The sequence below is a fragment of the Periplaneta americana genome, chromosome 9 (assembly GCF_040183065.1).
Source record: "Periplaneta americana isolate PAMFEO1 chromosome 9, P.americana_PAMFEO1_priV1, whole genome shotgun sequence".
NCBI classification, from domain to species: Eukaryota; Metazoa; Arthropoda; class Insecta; order Blattodea; family Blattidae; genus Periplaneta; species Periplaneta americana.
This window is the reverse complement of record NC_091125.1, coordinates 32,295,430-32,312,247: the sequence shown is the minus strand read 5'-3', so window position 1 is coordinate 32,312,247 and position 16,818 is coordinate 32,295,430. Positions and strand designations below refer to the sequence as shown.

At 35.8% G+C, this 16,818-nt stretch overlaps 1 long non-coding RNA gene across 1 annotated transcript in view; it reads right to left on the bottom strand.

Annotated features, from left to right (window-relative positions):
• Positions 1-16,818, bottom strand: part of LOC138705638 (uncharacterized) — a 160,825-nt gene that overhangs the window by 89,005 nt on the left and 55,002 nt on the right. The window lies entirely within an intron of this gene.

Here is a 16,818-nt window from a genome sequence, read left to right as displayed (position 1 = left end):
CCCAGCAATTGTCAGCGCATTAAAGAAAAATATCAAGATGAGTTAAATCATAGTACCAACATAATGTGCTTCTTTAATGGGGATATTTTAATTGCAATACAAATAATGAGACATTGAGAGAATTACAGTTAAAAATAGGAAATATCACACAAAGAAAATCAATAATATTTCGAAGTCGCATTGTAATGAAGAAACACATACAATGAAACTACAAACATTTTCTTTTTCGAGTAATCAAAATTTGATTGCCAAATAAAAAGAAGTTATGGTTTATTTAAAGACGCTCGCAAACTGCAGAGGTTATATCAGCATCGCCGGTGTGCCGGAATTCTGTCCCGCAGGAGTTCTTTACATGCTAGTAAATCTACTGACATGAGTCTGTCGCATTTAAACACATTTAAATGTCATCGACCTGAGCCGGGATCGAACCCGCAACCTTGAGCATAGAAGGTCACGCTATACCAACCATGCTACTTAGGCCGACTTTGCCAAATGATGTTTTTAATTTAAGTGTAGTCAAAACGACTATTTTAAATCAGCCAAAGAAAATGATTTTAAAATAAAACATAGGAATGCAAAATATATACAACAAATACCATAAAAATTGTTATTCATTTCATTAAAAATAATAATGAAAAACAGAAGACATTAAACGTGCTGGTTTTGACTATCGGAGTAGCCTATGTGATTAACATTCTGGGGACGGAGTTTTGACTGGATGATGTTGGGGAGAGCCAAGAGAGAGATTCAAATCCGAAAGTGACAGGGTGTAGTGTAGTAAGAATGGGATTGGAGATTTTGTCATTAAAGTCGGCTTGAGAAGACTCGAGTCGGAGGACGTTGCGGTGGTTCGGAAGCTGAACCATAGTAAGTTGAGGGAGTAATTGATTGAGTAGGTTGTCTACGGTAACCCATTTAGGAATAAGACATCAAATGAAGGTGCAGATGAATGAAAACGTTCTTGTCCATAGTAAGTTGGTATTTCAAATAAGTTTCGTTTTGCTTTCACCTGAATGTCATAAATAATAATCCGTGGCGCTACAGCCCGTGAAGGGCCTAGACCAACCAGTCGGCTGCTGGCCTCACGCCCACATGCCGAAGCAGAGGTGAACGATCATCCAACCAGAATGGAGGTATCGTTTGGTTAGCACGATGATCCCCCCAGCCGTTACAGCTGGTATTCGCAACCGGATTTCGCTAAATATCGTAGCTCCCCAAGTGCATCACGATGCTGGGTGGGCACCGGTCCCATACACTGGCCGAAATTTCATGAGAAAATTTCTTCCCCCATGAGGACTTGAAGAATGTCATAAATAGCTTGCTGAATTCTTTTCCTAGTAGTGCGTGATATGCTATTATTTTCGATAAAAGATACAAAATGATTTGATTTCATACCGTTAAACAGTGATCTTTAACCTCCCAGAAACCATCGGCGTGGTTCAGGCGGTAGCGTTTGCCTGCTGATCCGGAATTGGGCTCAAGCATGGGTTCGATTCCCGCTTGGGCTGATTACCTAATTGTGTTTTTCTGAGGTTTTCCTCAATCGTAAGACGAATGTCAAGTAATCTATGGCGAATCCTCGGCCTCATCTCGTCAATTACCAATTCGCTATCACAAATTTCATCGACGCTAAATAGAACCTAATCTAGTAGTTGACTGAACGTCGTAAAATAACTAATTAAAAAATTAACGTTCCAGCAGCGGGTTACATAATTCCAACAGCGTCTGTCAGTAATTCTGAACTATCATCCTGCTTTTTCGCTCGTTCTGGAGCCCTGTCTCATCTTGCATATTCACTGGCACGTTCCGTTGTTTTTATTATAATAGTATCACCAGGTTTCCACAAGACAGGGCATAATTTATGAGATCCAGTCTACTTGATCACTCCATGCTTTGGGTGTGCGCGCTTCACGAAACAAACGGCAACGAACCCGTCCACACTGCGGCAACGAATCCCTTTGTGTTCGCGAGAAAAACCGACAAGAAACGGATCGCTGCGCGGCATTTGAGGTGTGTGCGTTCTGGCCGCAGCACGTGCTTGAAATCGCGTACAAACGAGCGAACGAGGCCTCGAATTCTGTTCGACCCTTGTTGCATTACTGCCGCAGCGCGCCCGTGTATTCACGGCCTAACTGTCGCAAAAAACTTTCTCTGCTTTGTTTTTCTTTCGGCATTTTTACGTCTTTACTTATGTGATACAATATACTGACTACAGACACTGCGGCTGCAGTATTTGTTCTGTTGCGTTGGATCTGGGGAAGCATGTAACACAAGTGATCTGGAGTCAAGGCTGATGCAAAGAAAAATTTTTGTAAGAAGAAATCGCATTGCGTAAGCAATCTGCAGTAAGTTCTCGAATATAGACTACGAGTACAGTGTAAAAAAAAGTTCGTTCATAAGCAGAAAAGTGCAAAAATGCAACGAAACGTAGAACATTTCCTAAGAAAGGACCAATATGGGGGGGGGGGGAAGAAGTAGGCTATAGTTGTTCGTGTTGAAGTGAAACGAGTTTGTATAGCACCCTGCATTAGTAGTCTCAGAAAAAAGACGATATTTCATCAACCTCCGAGCCCTAATTCTTCTTCTTCTTCTTCTTCTTCTTCTTATTATTATTATTATTATTATTATTATTATTATTATTATTATTATTATTATTATTATTGTGGAGAAGAGAGAAAATTATGGCTGAGGACACAAAAGCTTCAAAGAAAAATATAACTATACCATGTCTTTATAAAACCGTAAATGGAATTTTAAGGATCGTCTCCGGCCTACTTATGATCCACGTTCGGATAAGATGTGCCCAGCAGACCGTTAGTAAGCCTATATGAAATATCTCGAATTATTCATGTGCTTTACACACACAGCTGGTGAACTAGTATATCATGAAATCTGCATGACTGCCGTCGGTCACCTTGCGTTATTGAATGCGTCACTATTGTCACAAATGAATGCACTGATGTTTCAGTTGTCTCACCGCAGGCTACCGCCATTTTGATAGGCTCCACTTTTACTTAAAACTGTGACTATCCAATTTCAGATAATGTCGACATATAAACCGTGTTGTTTTTCCTTTCTTTTGGCAAGCATGATGCTGGTCATAATATTTATGTTAAAATTTGACGAGGGACAGGGACAGAAACTGTAATATGACCGCTAGATGTCGCTACCATTCAGCGTCACTACATGCCGTTTTTATGGTCTTGTTTGGGGTTGTAGGAATTGAGGCAGTATAATGCAATATATAACAACATGGAGTTTCCAAAATATGTTGTTAGAGTGGATATACAGTAGGCTTACATGCACGGGTTTTAAAGCAGACCATATTATTTTACACGCTAATCTCAGAGTCAATTGGGGTAACACTTTACCAGTCAGAGGAAACTTGTACCACTTTCTCATTTTAAGTGATTACAATTATTATTTCATAATATGACAATATGATTAAATATTAACACTTAAGTACTCGCGAACTATTTTGTGACATTAGTACTCGTGTGGGGGCAAAGTGACTCCCAAGCAAAAATACGAATTAAAATATAAAATTCATAGTTTCACGTGATCCACACCTGTGGAGTAACGGTCAGCGCGTCTGGCCGCGAAACCAGGTGGCCACAGTTCGAATCCCGGTCGGGGCAAGTTATCTGGTTGAGGTTTTTTCTGAGGGTTTTCCCTCAACCCAATACGAGCAAATGCTTGGTAACTTTCGGTGTTGGACCCCGGATTCATTTCACCAGCATTATCACCTTAATATCATTCAGACGCTAAATAACCTAGATGTTGATACAGCGTCGTAAAATACCCAATAAAATAATTAAATAGTTTCACGTAAACTTTCTAGCTCATATGGGTCATTACTTGCCAAAATGTTCTTAAGTAATAATTTGCAAGTACAGTATATACACCACAAAAGTAACACTGTAATACTTGTGGACTGATTTGTAACATTAGTAGTCGCGTGGGGGTTAGAGTGACCCCCAATTAAAACACGAATTAAAATATGAAATATACTGGTTCTATGTAAATCTTATAGCTAATATGCATAATTACTTGCCATAATCTTCTAGACCAGGGCTGCAGAACTATAGCTCTTGAGAGCGACTGCTTTCTTACCCCACCCACCTTTTCTACCTGTGCGGTCATGGCGTTCTATTTACGCTCGGCTGCATCAACATTCATTCTCGGAGCGGAAGTCTATCATCCCCAATAGAAGTGGAGTGAGGCTGACGTCATAGTTCCCCTACTTTGCGAGTTCTGTAGGTCTGTTCTAGACTAAAAGATTTCACGCATAGAATCACAAAAATGACACTACTACTTGTGGATTAATTTATGACATTAGTAGTCGCATGGGGGTCAACAGAACTCCCAGCCTAGAAAACTTAAATTAACACAACAAATGACAGTGATAAACTGGAAGTTATCAAGTAGTCGTATTGCCGATATCCTTTCAGGAAGGTACTGATAAGCTGGACAAAGTAGGCAAAAGCGTAAAAATATTACAAACCAACATATAACACTGGGGGTCAACATGAACCCCACGCGACTACTTAAATGTTAATGTACTTTACTGCTTGTACATATGTGTAATATTGCAAACGTCTTTCCTTGTCCTGGTTCTCTTCGTGGTGGATTTAGTCTTCGACCCATTTCAACCCCATCATATTTTTTCCTCTGTAGACCGGCGTTTGTCTTGAATCTCTCCATCTTCGATAAAAGAGAGTTAGTTCTCCATTCTGTCGGATTATCTTTCCATTTCTCTCTATAGTCAGTTATCCTACCAATTATAGTGTACAAGTTCAGCTCTAGTATGTATTCATTTCTGATTTTGTCCTGTCTCATGCATCTTTTAACAGATCTCAGGAATCTTATCTGCAACATTTTAATCTCTCCCGCTTCCGTAAAGCAGTGCCATTTTTAAAGAAATTTCTGTTTGTGTGATTTTCGAAACGGGGTAAGAGACTCCTAGTTTGTAATAATCGTTGAGAAACCGCTACAAAATTTCACCGATTAGGTAAACTTCATTGCGGAAAACATTGATGGTACATCTTTTTCCCCTCACTGAATTACGACGACTTTCTCCATAAATTAATAACATATGATATTTCTAAACTGTGAATGACATTGTAAGTTGTTTATCGAATACCTGGTACCGAACTGTCATCTGCTCGGCAGTAGACCTACGGATAGGGAGAACTCCAACTGACACGTACGTACATCTGTGCCTGCTCAACACGTTGCCACGTCTCTCACGCCAGAATATTAACAAATTTAAGCATGCAATTTTATTTAATTTCATGAAAACTAATGGAACACACAAATACTTATTTAAACTAGTATTAACTCTTTGCTAGATGTACCTACTGATGTAATTGTTTTCGTAATTTTACTAACGATATAGGCAGTATAACGCGAATAAAATAAGAGAAGAAATATTTTCTTCTGTGAAAAAAACATCAAGTTTTGACCCCATATTGTATGGACATTTTTTGATCCTGTAGACCGTCCCCAACGACTGTGAAAAGGACAGCACTTATACCCCTTACACCCTGTATATATTTGGGTTGGCATGGTAGAATTTTATTGACTATTGTAAAATGAATGAAATAATTCGGGACCATTAGATGTACGTGGGTCATGAGAGGATTTAGCAGCCCACAAAACAGGTGCAAAGGTAGAGTCTTCATCCACATAAGTATTTTACACATAATCTGCGAATGTCATATCAGCTGTAGGAACGACTGAAACCAGTTCAGCAAATGCTTCTGATAAATCCCGGTAAGGTAAAAATGCTAGTCCGTGGAATCATTTTAATCAACTGCCAATCTCGGAACCTTTGTTAAGGTATTCCTTTAAGAGAGATCTATTGCGCTGAATTTTACGGTAAAGACTGTGAGCTAAACGAAAGGTGCAGCATAACATTTTAATATTCGGAAATTACATTCTAGTTGCAGAATGTGCAGCACATTCAAAGTTCATGTACAAACAGTCAATATTAAGTTCGAATCTTATTAAGCTCACGCATAAAGTCTTAATTTCGGACCACATATTAAGGTAGCACTGGGTTGATTTTGATTCTAGACATAAATACACTAGAGGAATGTAGAAATTGTTTGTATAAACATGGGTTGTGTACAACTGAGTGAAGAAAGAAGGCAAATAGAAAAACATAACATCTGGAGGAGCAACGTTACTTACTTACTTACAAATGGCTTTTAAGGAACCCGAAGGTTCATTGCCGCCCTCACATAAGCCCGCCATCGGTCCCTGTCCTGAGCAAGATTAATCCAGTCTCTATCATCATATCCCACCTCCCTCAAATCCATTTTAATATTATCCTCCCATCCACGTCTCGGCCTCCCTAAAGGTCTTTTTCCCTCCGGTCTCCCAACTAACACTCTATATGCATTTCTGGATTCGCCCATACGTGCTACATGCCCTGCCCATCTCAAACGTCTGGATTTAATGTTCCTAATTATGTCAGGTGAAGAATACAATGCGTGTAGTTCTGCGTTGTGTAACTTTCTCCATTCTCCTGTAACTTCATCCCGCTTAGCCCCAAATATTTTCCTAAGCACCTTATTCTCAAACACCCTTAACCTATGTTCCTCTCTCAGAGTGAGAGTCCAAGTTTCACAACCATACAGAAGAACCGGTAATATAACTGTTTTATAAATTCTAACTTTCAGATTTTTGGACAGCAGACTGGATGATAAGAACTTCTCAACCGAATAATAACACGCATTTCCCATATTTATTCTGTGTTTAATTTCCTCCCGAGTGTCATTTATATTCGTTACTGTTGCTCCAAGATATTTGAATTTTTCCACCTCTTCGAAGGATAAATCTCCAATTTTTATATTTCCATTTCGTAAAATATTCTGGTCACGAGACATAATCATATACTTTGTCTTTTCGGGATTTACTTCCAAACCGATCGCTTTACTTGCTTCAAGTAAAATTTTCGTGTTTTCCCTAATCGTTTGTGTATTTACTCCTAACATATTCACGTCATCCGCATAGACAAGAAGCTGATGTAACCCGTTCAATTCCAAACCCTGCCTGTTATCCTGAACTTTCCTAATGCCATTTTCTAAAGCGAAGTTAAAACGTAAAGGTGATAGTGCATCTCCCTGCTTTAGCCCGCAGTGAATTGGAAAAGCATAAGATAGAAACTGACCTATACGGACTCTGCTGTATGTTTCACTAAGACACATTTTAATTAATGGAACTAGTTTCTTGGGAATACCAAATTCAATAAGGATATCATATAATACTTCCCTCTTAACCGAGTCATATGCCTTTTTGAAATCTATGAATAACTGATGTACTGTACCCTTATACTCCCATTTTTTCTCCATTATCTGTCGAATACAAAAAATCTGATCAATAGTCGATCTATTACGCCGAAAACCGCACTGATGATCCCCAATAATTTCATCTACGTACGCGGTTAATCTTCTCAAAAGGATATTGGACAAAATTTTGTACGACGTCAACAAGCAACGTTACTAACACAAAGTTGCCTCAAGTTATCTTTGCATGTAAACAGAATTATTATTTGTTCAACATTAACAAAACGAAATTGCTCACCTCTGTAAACAATAATACTGTGGTCAGTATATACTGTAGTTGAAGGTTTCGTCAATATCACGTGTCACGGTAGGAAAATGGTGTCTTAGAACGGCATACTTTCTCAATAGTTGGATAATTTCATGCCCAATATCTCCTGCAAGTCCATTTTCTTCGATAGTATTTCAAATCAATATGTTCGGTTTAGCATGTAAGTCTTCTCCTACTTTACGTTTCACTACTGTTCGGATAGTTTCTAGTTTCACTTGTTCAGTATCCATTTCTACGTGATTATGCGGAGAGTCTGTAACCATTAATACTTAATTTAAAAATTCGTTTAAGTAAACATTTGCATTGCACTTACGATTTGTACATCTGAAGCGAATAGACGCATCCTTTAATCGATTCACTTCGCTTCACTAAACTAATAGTTGTGTATTATTAAACACAGTTTTCCCCTTTTCGTTTTAATTTTATTAGTTACCTTCATATCGATGCAAGTTACAGGATGTCAATCGGCGTGTGCTTGCAACCTACTTAGACAGAAGAGACAGTGTTGTCAACTGGTTATCACTGAATCCCGCTAGACGGAACTTTAATATCAGCTATTTTCGAGCGAAAAAAAGCTAGATTTTTCATAAAAAACTTCGAAATTAAGTAATTCAAAATTGTATTTATAGGCACTGTTAATTTTATATCATATGTTTTAATACTGAATAATTGAAATTACAATTACTTGACTTAAATAGAGATCTCCTCAGGATAATTAGAGTCAATATTTGAATCTTCGATGTTCAATAGCCATGAAGAAGTACTTGCAGTGGCGGCAATATCTCTGCTGTGAAGTATTCGGTGAGACATTACGTCTTGATCCTTTCTTGTATGGGTATCTACTTTATGTATCACATCTATTGGCAATAGTGTAAGCGAAGAAAATAAGCTAGATTCCCCTCTGAGCGGGATGGATTTTTTTTTGCCGCTAAGTTAAACATAGAAAAAGACAGATTTAACTTGAAAAAAGCTAAATTGGCAACACTGCGAAGAGACTGTTCTGGTTATACAGTACAGTATGTTCTGACGGCCCGTTCTGGCAACCTACGTATACACCAAAGAGACTTGGGCATGTTCTGGCGGGCCATTACTGGTATAAATATAGGCCTACTTTTGATTTGAATATAAGGCTGGTATTCATAGTCGACACTTTCGATTAAAGTGTCCTTTGGAAGACGTAAAGTATCACTTTTCCGTTGCACAGTCGACACTTTGATGCAAAGGAACACTTTGGATGAAAGTGTACTTCCGACCACACTTTGAACCGAAAGTGTCACTTTGTAGAAAAATGGCGGACGTCTTGGAGGTTGTCGAATTATTTATTAGAACGTGCACAATTAGTGAACAATGTACGAAAGCGCTACATTAGGGATAGGCCTAAAAACAATCCCGTGGAATTTTATAATGATATAGAATTAAAAAAAACGGTTCCGATTTTATAAAGAAACTTATTGAGATTGCTCATCTTTTCGACGACTGATTGACAAAAACGGTTCGATGCCCGGCCCCGGAACAATTTTTCCCTCGAAATTATTCAAATTAACTTTACAGGGAGTTATTCCTGAAAGCTTAATTTGCATAGTACACGTCACTGTACGTAACAGAAAACCACAATTTAAAATCACACAGAGTTAGTGTGCACTCAAATGTTGGTTGCTTGACGGTTGTCAGCCCACTTTGAGGTCTGTGGATATAGAGGGAAAAATTGGATCGGTGTCGGGTAGAGTTCCCGGGTAGCTCAGTTGGGAGAGCGTTGGTACGTTTAACCAAAGGTCCCGGGTTCGATGCCCGGCCCCGGAACAACTTTTCCCTCGAAATTATTCAAATTAACTTTACAGGGAGTTATTCCTGAAACCGAATTTGCAAAAACGAATAATAGAGGTTTGCCAGTGCCTCCAATAATAGTTATTGACTGCATTAAAATTCTATGCTACAGATATGTACCATACATTAATATCTATAATATCATAGTTCAGGTATTTCTGTAGTAAATTCGTATATTTATAACCTCAATTCGATGAAGTGATATGTAGGTAGCTACTGTATGTCTATATAACCTATTTCTTATTACTGAAACGAATTTTTTTAACTTAAATAATATAAAACTAACTTCAACCTAATGTAGGCATAACTATCTTAAATTAGCATTGAGAGACCTCACGTGCCTGCCTTCTAAACAGATTCCATAATTATATTGGGTTTAAAATGATTTTGATTTTTGTTGACTACCTGTATTTTGAGATAAGATTTATCTTGATGTTGATATAATCATTACTGTTTTGATAATATATTTCCACGCCGGTAAGCAATACATCAGATATGGCTGCTTCTGCTGAGATACTGTCTCTAGTTCATGTGCAGTCATAACCCCACCATGAAAAGAGATCTCGTACTATTAGGCCTATTTTGTTTTGCATTGTAGAAAAATTTGGCATTCAAAATATTCCTGAAGAGCAGGCAATAATGGAAACGAGAGAGAGAGAAATAATAATAATAATAATAATAATAATAATAATAATAATAATAATAATAATAATAAATAATAATAATAGCAGTAGTAATGTGTTTATTTCATTCTTTTTTACTTCTATTCACGAAAAAGACAAAAATGAAAATAAAAGAAATAAAACTATATATCAATGAAGCAGATACGTATAAAACCTAACATAACGATATAAATTTTATATATATACACACAAAACTTAACCTACTCAGTCAAACTTAACCTAACTATATAAACTAATAGAAGATATGTACAAAATCTAACCGAACTATATAAATCAGTGGAACGGATACATACAAAACCTAACTCAGCGACATAAATTAATGAAAGAGACATGTACAAAACCTAATCTGACTATATAAATTAATGGATCAGCTATGTACTGTACAAAACATAACCTAATTTCACCAACAGTATCACTACCTATTTAATAAAATATTATATATCTGAACTGACTGAAATAATCTAAACTGTCGGCAACAAAAACTAGAAACTGAAATAAAACAACTTTAAATATTTATTTTCTTTCTCGCGCGGTCAATTAGGCTCCCAATTCAAATCACAAGCATTGTAATTTGTAGGTTACATATTAATTTGTTATTGTTTGTTCACTTGTTTTGAAAGGCATTGTGGGACTTCTGTTACCAATCAAAATGTCGCCACTGTCGTTGTATAGAAGACATCGTAGGCAATTAGGGAGCGCGGGACATTGAAGGGATCAAATCATTCGTGAATGGAGATGACGCACTCTGCTAGTTCGTCGAATCAAAAACGGCCAATTCCCTACGGAGGGTATTTATTTTATTTTCATTTTTACAGTTGGTTATTTAGCGACACTATATCAAAATGCTATGCTTATCAGATGAAAACTAGTATTTTACCGCGGATCTAACTTGTAATAAAACGGCTTAAGTAGGCCTACATATTACCGTGAATCACTATAGCTGTTTTGACGAACATATAAAGGAAGTAGATAATAAGTAAATTTAGTAAAAAAAATAACTGACAAAAAATGTGTCTGTCAATACATTATGTGTATAACAAAAAAGAAACTGGATATCTGTGCAGTGAACACTGTATTCCGCTAGTACAAAAACAGACAGTTGATACAAAGTAATGACTGTTATTACTCGTGTAACATACCCGTAGTTTCATGTAACAACTTTATGAAACAAAAAGCAACACGAGATTATTTGTCTGTTAATTGCTAGGAATTCATATCCCATAACTATGCATTATGATAATTAAATTATTACAGTATCATCATCTGCTACATTACAAGATAAAAAGATGACTAATGTTTAAAACTGTAACTTACTGTAAAAAATCTTGTCTCCAACTTCTGTTGCGCCATTTGTATATACAAAGAAGTTAATATAATCCTCTTCAGAAGAAGTAACGACAATTCCTGGAACTAAACTACACTATACACGTCTACAATCAGCGGTGACCGACACTCGAGCTGCAGTGCTTACATGCGACAGACAGCCTATGGAGTAAGGACACGGACGAAAGGTACTTGGTATGAAAAGTACAACCAGTGGTGGTTCCTGTACTAACATCTTGTTCAATCCCGCGGATAAAAATCTCATGCTTTGCTGTATCAGTAATGTCACTGCTGTCATCAAGAGCCAGTGAATAATATACGATTTTTCGTGCTTCTTTTTTAAACTTTGTCTTGAATATAAACAGGAATTTTCTAAATTCTTCTCTCGATACTTGGTCCAGAAATTCGTAGTTTTTCAAAATTAAAAACTTCTTATGTACAAGTTATTTAAGTTTTTTTTATTATTACTATTTTAGGAAATTCTGTTCTATTAAAAGGCTTTAGAGCACGAGATATTTCAAACCACATTAGGTAGCTGACTTCCTTACATTTATTCATCTCATCTTTCTCTTCCTGGCTATGATTTAAGATATGTCAATTCCTGGCGTTTAACAGTTCGTTGAGAACATAATATTGAATCAGTTTTTCTACAAATGAATAATTAGTAAATTATTACCCTGATCGAAAGATTAAGTATATTAAAATTGAGATAAAACCTAATAATTTTATCCTTCTAGGGAGAAGATCTAAAAATATCAATATTCATGCACGTACAGAAGAATTATAGAAACACATACTTAGTGGTCAATAATAATAATAATAATAATAATAATAATAATAATAATAATAATAATAATAATAATAATAATAATACTAACAATGAGGTATTTGTTAGATGAGCAGCTTCTAGAGATTTTCTAGAGTGAAACCTGAATTCAATTCCCGGCAAGTACAAATTGTTTATGTGTTGGATAAATAATTATTGTAACAGACTACCTAGGGATAGTAGCTTGTCTCCACACAAAATATCATAACATATACTGTAGGTCTATAAGTCATAAGTATTTCAATTAGCTTATCATTGTTATAAAATAATTGGGTAGAACTGCAAAACAGAACATTCTTACTTATGAAACATTAGTTAAGAAAACCACCATGAATGAAAACTTTGCGTCTAGCCGGCAGAGTCATCTGCACATGAAGGTGCTTTCAGTAGATGTGAACGCTGCCGAAAGAATTTTTGTTATGACACTATTAGATCGAATGCTATACACCACAAACACAGTCTAGTACAGGGACATCACTTTATTTTTACCAACATTTTTAACATTAACCTGGCTATTCTCGGAAACACTGTTGCCCCCTTCCATTACAGGAGTTTGATGTTACTAGTGCAATATGTAAACAAATCATTTTACTAGGTATAGGAGGAGAGAAAAGTAGTGTATCCATTTATATTGTAGGGAAATACGATATTACGATTTTCAGTTTGATCATCACTTTTACGGAATTTATCAAAATACAGTAGAGTAGTAACATTCTTTTTTCAAAAACTCAACTTTTCAGGCGGATATGTTCGTTATGTAATGTCTACTTTATTTAGCATATTAATTATTGGTGTTAACATACAATATAGAGAGTGCATTTAAATTGAGGGGGTCATAAGTAAAGGGCTGTAAGTGCACTTAAGTTACTTTTCAGAAAATGGGGTTTAAATATTTAAGCTTTCGTAAAATCGGTGAAATTTTTATTTAAAATTTAATGTGTGATGCGATTAAAATATCCCTTTGCCACTAAAATTTTAGATACTTTAGCTTACACTGGATGCACTTAACTCATGTTATTACAAATGTCACTAGCATTCCTTTGCTTCTAGCCACCTCAATTCAAAAAAAGCTAATCTGAATTTTTAAACAAGTTGCTGAAAATGGTTGCCGTTCATTACAATGCAGCCTTCAATTCTTTACGCATATTATTAAAAACATTTTGAAGCATATTCTCTGAAATTGAATTTATCGTTTCATGAATATAATTTTTTAGTACGATATTATTTATATAGCCTAGGTTCTTTCTTCTATAGAAAACGCAACCATATTTATGAAACACTCTATACACTGCAGTATTTACTTCACTGCTTGAAGACTTCGAATGCAACAGCGGCCGTAAATTTGTGTGTCTGACGGGAGCAAGGACATTAGTGAAGGGGTGGGAGTGAAGTACATTCAGAAATGCAGGTACAATAAAAATGCAAGTAAAAATAAAATTATGTCCCTGTATATACAGTCACGAAGCTTAAGTTATGAGGTTGCTAGAAACAATAGACTGTGCCGGTACTATTTCGCATTGCTTGTAATGAGGCGATATTAGCGATCCTACTGGTTAGCAACTATCTATGGATGCATATTTGCTACGTATTGAGCTTCGTGACTGTATATACTAGACTGTGCCACAAACTTAGTGCGATGAGATGCCGATAGACATGATAACCTACCTACTGCTTTCCTCATGAGAGAAGCCGTACTTGTGTCAATTCGCTCTAACAATCCATTATTAGGCTACAGTTCAGATTCAAACTCATTATACTTCACTCCAGGAACAAGAAGCTAGGGTAGCATGAAATGTAAGATTATCTGTTTAAGTTAAAGAGATATAGTAAGAAGTGACAGAGTGTAGACTAAGCTTATACCTTTTCTATTTACAAATTCTTCACGCTTTCAGCTTTCAAAATAAGATAAATATTTTACTTAAAATATGATTGCAATTGAAACGGCTCTTCAAAAAGGGCACAACTAGCAATTTTTTTAAATCACTTTTTTCCATTTTGTTCTACCTCTGGTCAGTAGAAAAAGTGCACAGTCATATTTATAATTTCAGCAAGCATAAAACTCGTAATGAATAACTCGGTTGGTAGAAGAAGGGCGGAATTAGACCCACTGCGTTTCGGACCTGGTTGTAACAATACTGTATTTCATTTTGTGAAAGAACGGCCCAGTCAGTTACTGTTGGGCTCTTCTTCTACCAGCTTCGATTCATAAGACTATTATTTCATTAATATATAACTCACAGTTCAATAAGTTCACAATATGGTACATTTTATTTGTAGTTACAATTCTCTTAGTATGATCTCATTTTTTTTAATTTACTTACTTTTTATAATAGCTTAGAATTTGATTTGTGTTCAAATTATTTAATAATAAGGATTTAAGAGGAATTTTATTTCTAAAATAGATACTCCCTCTGTTTCAAAATATGGTATAGAAAGATGAAATTAATTATTTTCCAAAATATGGTATACATTTGTTAAAGCTCTCGGTAATATAATGTAACTTTAATACATATTCTAGATATTTATTTGATAAATTAACATAAGAAAATCATAAATTAAATTAAATTAATTAAATAACAACAAACATTGTTTTGAGAGAGACCAATTAACATAAAAACTGCAATAAATTACAACCTGTTTTTGTACGACTGTTGAGCCTTAGATGTTCTATTCAAAATTGACTGGGTGGTGTTTGATGCACTACAGAAGATTAGAAACATTCACAACTCTACTGTCTGATAATCCCTTCACTACTGAACGTAATACCACACCGCGAAACATTTCGTGCGCGCATACGCAATAATCAAACTTGTTTTGTTTGTTACTATACCATATTTTGGAATGGAGGGAGTAGTGTCGTAGAAGAAGGGCCCAATTCTGTTATTTTCAAATTATAATTAAACCTTCCCAAGCAGTCGCATAAATAATAAAAATAAAGTATATATTCTTGGAAGTGCTTTAAATATAGCCTATGATGTTAAATAATTAACTTTGTGTCGATATTTGATACTTATACATATTCAGATTTTTGTTTCTCCTGTAAAATTTTAAAATGAGGAGTTGGAATCTTCTTTGAATAACCGCTTCAATTCATATTTCTCTCTCTAGTCATGCGGTTTCTGAAGTGTTCTTTTACAAACTCTTTATTTAGTAGGCCTATCTAAAAATGAATGGAGCATGAAAAGTGTATGAAATTTATATTCATTATTATTGAAAGGATACCGAAATACCAGAATTTATTTCATCTCATAGACCTACTACAATTTCATATTGACCTCAATGGATACATTTACTCGCAATAATCTTGTTGAAAATAGATCTTGCTTAACATATTATTTCGGAATCTTTGTTTTGGTTATACGGAGTGGAAGTGAAAAAATCTCGGAGATTGAAAGAGACGATCTGGTACACTGAAATGAATAGAAAAACTATAGGCCTATTACGTTTTGTGGTTAAATACACGGTTATTTAGAAAATTAAGTTTGAAGTTTCAGCTGTCCGGCAACATCGCCGCTAACACTCTCTTCTCGTGACACAGATGTAAGAGGCCAAAGAACTCGGTGTCTCCGCAGGTGAGGTGCTCTCTGCCTTGACGGTTTTGCAACCTGCTCGCAGTGGCTTGAAATTAGAGATTTTTAAAATTATATTTACACGAAAACCGTCCACACTATTGAAATACGCCAGAGAGATAAATTATTCTTTATTAGTTTTCCTATCAATATGGACAAAAATAACGATCTTACTCGCAATAGTTACAAAATAAGAGGTTGTTAAACATTTGAGAAAAAACTTAAAAAATTATTAACTCTCCACCGATATGATATTATAGTTTTTTGTTACATAAAACATGAGCTATTCGCTCTGAAAATCTCCAAGGCTATTTCACTTCCACCCTGTATACATGATAGTCACTTTGCTGAGGGAATATTAAACGAAATTTCTTTCAGATTATAGTTACTGGAAGCTTTTTAAGAGTTATAACTCGGTTTACATAAATAAGAACAAGCGCAATGTAATATCGGAAGTTCATAATGACCATATACAATTTCCAATATATCTGCGATAGTTACAGCTGAAAGTAGCTTAGAAACGAACGACGTAATTTCAACTTGTAACAAAGTTAAAGCTCAGAAAAGACAAAATGAAATGCCTTCCATAAAAATAAGTGGAGAATTTTTATTACACAATTCCCAAGATCGTAAAAAAGAAGAGTACAGCATCAGAATGGACAACGCCTACAGTCTCGTTTGAGAGTTTTTTCGATGATGTAAACACAGCCTGGAATCATAGGATCAGTATAATGAAGTACTATAGGCCTACTTTCTATTCATGCACACATTTTTAAAGCATCGCTCAAAGATAATGGCATGGAATGTACTCATTATCAAATAAAAATTGAATTGTGTGCTTGCATGTACTGAGCTGCATTGGGGTACAAAGAATTTATAACAGTGTTTGTATTAGGACAGGAGTAGAATTTCGTGAAAGACTTACAACTAGATGCGGACTTTTACTATAGTGATTAGGTGTTGTGTTGGTGAT